This window comes from Psittacula echo (genome assembly GCF_963264785.1).
Source record: "Psittacula echo genome assembly, chromosome: 18".
NCBI classification, from domain to species: domain Eukaryota; kingdom Metazoa; phylum Chordata; class Aves; order Psittaciformes; family Psittacidae; genus Psittacula; species Psittacula echo.
The window spans coordinates 1850254-1856253 of record NC_137754.1 but is presented as its reverse complement, the minus strand read 5'-3'; positions in this window follow the sequence as shown (position 1 = coordinate 1856253).

Genomic DNA, 6000 nt, shown 5'->3' with positions numbered 1-6000 from the left:
TCTATTTTTCTGATAGCACCTCTACAGACTAGTATTATACAGTTGTAATCTATTATTTATATAGATTATAAGTCTAATATAAACCCTACAAACTTATTTCATTTTAACCTTACTTATTCTAGCAACAGAACATTTTGCTTTTAATTTCTGAGCTTAATACTGAACTAATACCACAGCATAACTGACACCCACAACAAGACTTTCTAAGGTTATCCTGTCCCCTTTTTATAGGGCAGAAGCACTTAGTCCAATGAGCCCTTATTAGTGCTTGCAGGTGGAAATGCAGGGGTGTAGGCACCCTTCCTTTCTTATAAAAGGGAGAAAATGAGCTTTCTGGGGATGCTTTCAGAGTGAAATATGGGATCTTAAAACAGGAACAGAAGGTAGTGTCTCTATTCTGGTAAGCTAATAAGGAATTCATCTATAATAAAGGGGTAATATGGGGCTAAGCTATGAAGAATTCTAAATGTAGTAAGCAAGAATGTCTCTAGAGTAGGTAAAAGTGTTAAAGAGGGATTGGTGACAAAATAATTGAGGTGTAGCAGGAGCAAGCTTTCAGGTTGTGTCTAGAGTTTTCTTTCCTGTGTTTAAAGGCCTTTTTCAATGGTTGTTCTTGCTGTCTACAACAAGCTGAATAGCACAAGTTTATTTCTCTTATGAAGGCTTTGAAATAGGTAGAAGCAAATGAGAGCAGCTCTTGTTTGCAAACGAATAAAGCTCATGATTTGTGCAGTCTGAGCAAAGCCCAGAATGAAAGGCACTACACATATGGTCAGTTAGCAGGTAATGTTAGGCTTGAGGTTCCCAGAAGCAGTGAGAGCCCTGGCTGTAGAGATGAAGTGTTTCAGAATGCTGTTGGAAAAGCACTGTTAAGAGCATTTTTGAGAGAGAGGGCAAGGAAATGGGTAATGGTGAGAAGACAAAGAGCCCAGGGTCAAGCATAAAGCTGAGATCACATGCAGGAAAACAGGATGTCTGAGTCAAGGTGCTCCTTAAAGGCAAAGAGATTGGCCATATGTACTGCGGTTTTGATGTCCTATTCCTCTTCTTACATTGCTAACACAGCGAAAGCTCTGTGGCTTAACCACTGGCACCAGGGGCTTAGCAGCTATGTGTGTTTAAATGCCCTGATTATACTGAATGGCAATTGAGTTACAATTGGCTTCCCCCTGTTCCTCATGAGTGGTAGCTGTTTGGTCTGAGCCCTAGGCTTGAGGCAGGATTTGTCCCTGTATGGAGCTGGAATCATCCAAGAAGCTCTGTTTGAAGGCATGTTGCAGCAAACAGAAGGGCAGTGAGGCAGAGCCAGTTCTTGTGGAGGTGGACAGTGGCATGACCTGGTTGATAGCAGGATCCTGTAGGTGCCTTGGCTGTTGTTAAGCAATCTTGAGGGTGACAGGTTTGCTTCTAGAATGGCACTTGTACAGACAGATCATTCTTCAGGGCCAGATCTTGCAGTCCAAAGCTACTCTTGAGGGATTTGGTGGTAGAAATAGCTTTGATTGAGCTGGGGCTGATGGATGTGAGTGTCCTACAGGCAGCTCAGTGCTCTCGAATCCTAGGAGCTGTGTGCTGGTTCCTAGCTGATGTTGAAATGCCTAAGTGCTGCAACAAATCCTTCTGGGAATGGTGGTGTTGTTCATGAAATCCATTCCTGAGCTATTCCACAGGTAGAAAGTTGATGCAGATGTTGTAGAACTTCATGCAGAAGGACACTGCAGTAATTAGTAGCAGAATTAAGTGCTTAGAATAGGCTCTCCTCTGTGTTTGAAGCACCAAACCCTGCCTTGGCTGGCTTACAGCATACAGCAAGCCCTTTGCAGCCTACTTCAGAAGAGTCATTTTGGCCAGGGTCTCTGAAGGGGGGTTTTCATTGTAGCTGATACTTTGCTCTTTTCTTGTTTAGGAGGGGTGAATCTATAGGCATGATCAGGCTTTGCTTCTTGGAAATAACTCTGCTTTTCCCTTAGCGTTAGGCAGTGGGAGTCCTGTGAACTCCTGAGGACCCAGGAGTGCTCCAGTTAAGTAAGTGAAGGGGAAGACTTGGGCTCTTCAGGTGTATTGTGATAACTGGGCTTTGTGCAGGCAATTCCTGATTCTCTGCAGCCTGCTTGGGAGGGGAAGCATCAACAGTTTATGTAGGACATCTGGGCTGTCCCTGGGGATGGTGGTCGTGGTTTCCTTTGAATGGCTGTGCTCAGATCCACCTGGAGCTTTGGGTTTGGGAGCTCAGACTGATGAAGGGCCATCTAGAAACCATGTATAAAACTCAGTACTTGATGGCATCAATAACTCCCTCTGGGCTTCTTGCAGGCTGAGATAGTGGCAGGTTGTCAAAATGACTTCATGTCCTGGAACACCACCCATTCCAGTATGAATAGGCTGCTTGTGTGCAGCTCACATGATCACGGTGTTTTGCTGGTGTCTCTATGGAGACTGCTCTATTGGTCTGGGAGCTTTTCCCTGCTCTCAGGTAAGTTTTCTTGTAGAAAAAGAAGACAAATGGATATAATCCTTGTGAATGGTGAATAAAGCATCACTCACAGAGCACCAAACCATCCTGTCCTCTTCTATAGGAGCTGGGAATAGTGTGATTTTTTCCTTCTCTAATATGCTACCATCCAGCCTGGCAGAGATTTAGCAAGCCTTATGTGAAAAATAACTGGCCTTAGGTAATGTTGAATGCAGCAGTGAGGATCCACACATTGATCCTCATCCAGATGAGGCTGGAGTGTGGATTAGAGTGAAGTGGTGTCAGCTTTGGGAAATGGCAAAAAAAGCCCAAAATAGAGAGACCTTTAAGATGCTCCTACCCCAAATGCTCTTGTTCTCATGAGATCAGGTATTTCTCCTTTCTGTTGGTTCCAGTCCCTCTAGGGAAGTGGGTTACATAAGAGTTTTGGTACCTTGGCCATATTACAATAGCTAACTTGGTTTCCATTAGCATCCTGGAGAGGACAGCAGTGTGGACAGGATGAAGAAGAGATGGTTGTGCAGTGTGGAGTTCCCTGGAGAAATGGATGCGTGGTGAAAACACTCATGTCCCATTAGTATTTGGGATGCACAGTAGGGGACCAGGCACATCTTGTCTTGCCCAAACTGTGCCTTCATTTGTAGTCCTTAGGACAGCAGCAGAACAGTTGCCTTCTATGATGTTGTCCTGTGTGTTCCTGTCTTCCTTTCTGGTTGCTGCTCCCAAACTCCTTCTCCTTAGTTCACAAGTCCACATTCTAGCCTCTGAGCTATAGCATGAAGAAACAGATCCCCACTTGCTGAGAGATGCCATATGTTCCTTGGCATCAGCTCAGGTGTACGTGGTATCTTTCCACCACCCAGGAAATCAGAGCCACCCCATAAATATTACTCTGAATGCCTTCAGTTCTGCTGGTGAGTCTGTTTCAGAATGCATAATGATTTATTCCATCTGGTTTGGTGTGTTCTTTGGTGCTCTCCATAGTGGTGAAGCAATGCTCATGGAAACCACCCCAACCAGCAGTGCCAATGGTGCCTCTGGGTTGATTTTGGTAGCAACAGAGCCTAGGAAAGGAGGTGTCGAGGTGCTGTGTGCCCTGCAAAGGGGTAACTGGGAAAACACCAACATGCTGTCTTAACATCCCCCAGTGCTGCTGGAGGAGAGGGGAAATGAGGAGAATACTGGGACTTAGATCATGCACATCACCTGGAGAGGGTGCATGGTGCTGAGGGACATCTGCCTTCTGGCCTGAGGATTAACAGAGGGGGAGCTGCTGCCTCAGTTTCTCTTTATGTATATCTGAAACCTTATCTATATCTTTCTGAAGGACTTTACTATCTCTGTGATGAGCTTTCTGGCATTTGGAGCCTGCTATCAGCATGGATGAGCTCTGCTAGTACTTTAAAGCAGAGCATCTAAACTAGTTTGGGGACTAGCCAATGGCTTCATAGACATGATAAATACCATTATACTCTATTTCGGGATTATTCAAAGTTGGCTCTAAGCAAAGAAGATCACATTTAGGGCTTGTGGCAGAGCAAGGAATGAAACAAAGGTGTCCCAGTTTATAGTTCAGCTTTCAGTATAGTTTTATTGAAGCAAGTGACCGATGCCTTTGGGTCTTCTGACCATTCCAAGGGCCGCTTAGTGCTGTGGCTGCCATTAAGCCCAGCTCTGCCCATTGAGAGACAACTCCAGAGTGGGTTTGGACCACATATGCTGCAGCATCATAGTGGTGTAGGGGGAATAGTGGGAGCCTCCTTGAAGCCAGTGGGGTGTGTGAGCACAAGCACTTCCCTCTCTGCTCTGCCATTCCTGTTGCATGGCACACTTTGGTGCCAGTGGTATCATCTTCCCATCTGCAAAGGTCCTGAGAAGACAAGGAGTGTTGGTTTTAAACTGAAAGAGGGAGATTCAGGCTGTATGTGAGGAAGGAGTTCAGTATAATGATGGAGAGGTGGTGGATGCAACATTCAAGGCCAGGCTGGATGTGGGTCTGGGCAACCTGGTCTATTTGAACATGTCCCTGCTCATTGCAGGGGTTTGGACTAGAACAGCTTTGAAGGCCACTTCCAACCCAAACTGATGATGCAGAGGTGTCTGTCTGTCTCAAAGAGCATTTCTGTCACGGGCTCATGGGCTTATGTGTGGGGAGATTTTACACCCTTCCTGGTTTTTAAAACCAAACCAAACCCATTTTCTCTGGCATCAAGCAGATACCAGAAACTCTTGTGTGAGATGGATGCTGAGCTCTTTCATTCAGAGGGACTTTGATGTACCGAGACATCTCATGCTGAGAGAACAAAGCCTCTGGATTATTTGGAGTGAAACACTGACCCAAACTGTGCCCCCCTGTGTGTAGGCAAACATTGGGCTTTTCTATTCTGGATCAGGTATCAGGCATGAGATCCTGCTGAAAAAGGGGTACCTGTATGATCAGAGTGTTGCTGTTCAGCAGATCTGTTTTCAGAGGTGGTTGGATTTCACTGGAAAAGGGACTTTACTAATGATTAAGCATTGTAACGTCAGGGGCTTGCAAAAGGAAGTTAGAACCAGAACCAATGCGCTTTAAGGCTGTGGCACTCTTTTGTGACAGAATGGGCAGGAAAACTTCACCCTTTTGCATTTTAGTGTTCGAATGTGGAACTAGTGAGCTGCAAACCTGCTGGGCAGAGCTCCTCTCCTTAGGCACAGGATGCCCATGGGCCAGGCAATGTATAACTACAGGAGCAAGTAATCACAACCAGCAACTCCTCCCTGAGCAGAGCCAGGTACTTAGGTTCTACCTAAATAACAACTGTATTAATCCAGTAGCAGCTTAATTGCTCTGGCCTTAATCACCATCTTATGCTAATGACTGTGGTGGGACTAAACAAGTCTACTTGAAGGTGCTTAATGAACTTCCAGAGGTGCTCAGCACCAGTAGGGTTCCATTACAGCACAAGAAGTGCCTGGGAGCACAAATCCTCTCTGAATTAAAGCAGATTGTCTCCCCAAACCCTAGGTCAAGTCTCCTGCTGATCTCTTTCCCTATGGAACACGATTTCCCTCCTGGGGGATCTCCTTTCAGTGCTCTGGTGGAGAGCTGAACTCCCTCTTCATCATGAACAACCCGCTGCTGATCGACCAGCTCAGAGCTTTCCTTGCAGTGTTTTCCTCCTCGATTCCAACAGTGCTTTTACCCCCACAAAAACTGGAATTGTCGGATCATGTCCTTGGCTTAATTCCCCTTTGGAAAAGGGCTTGTGGAGCAATCCGGGTGTTTTGCTGTCACGCTGTCGTTTGTGCTGTGCGGGTGCTGGGCTCACGCATGCGAACTGTGTCATGTCTCCTGCCCTCCAAACCTTTCCAAACATGCCTTTTGCTTCCCGCCCTCCTGTCCAGCCCTGTTTCCCAACCACAGGAGAAACCTTAGGGAGAAGTCCTACATGGGGAGAGCATGGGGGCTCCAGCAGCTGCTCAGGGTTTGAGTCCCCTTGGCAGATGTTTGCTATTCCAGCCCCTTCATTAATTTCAGAAACAAAACC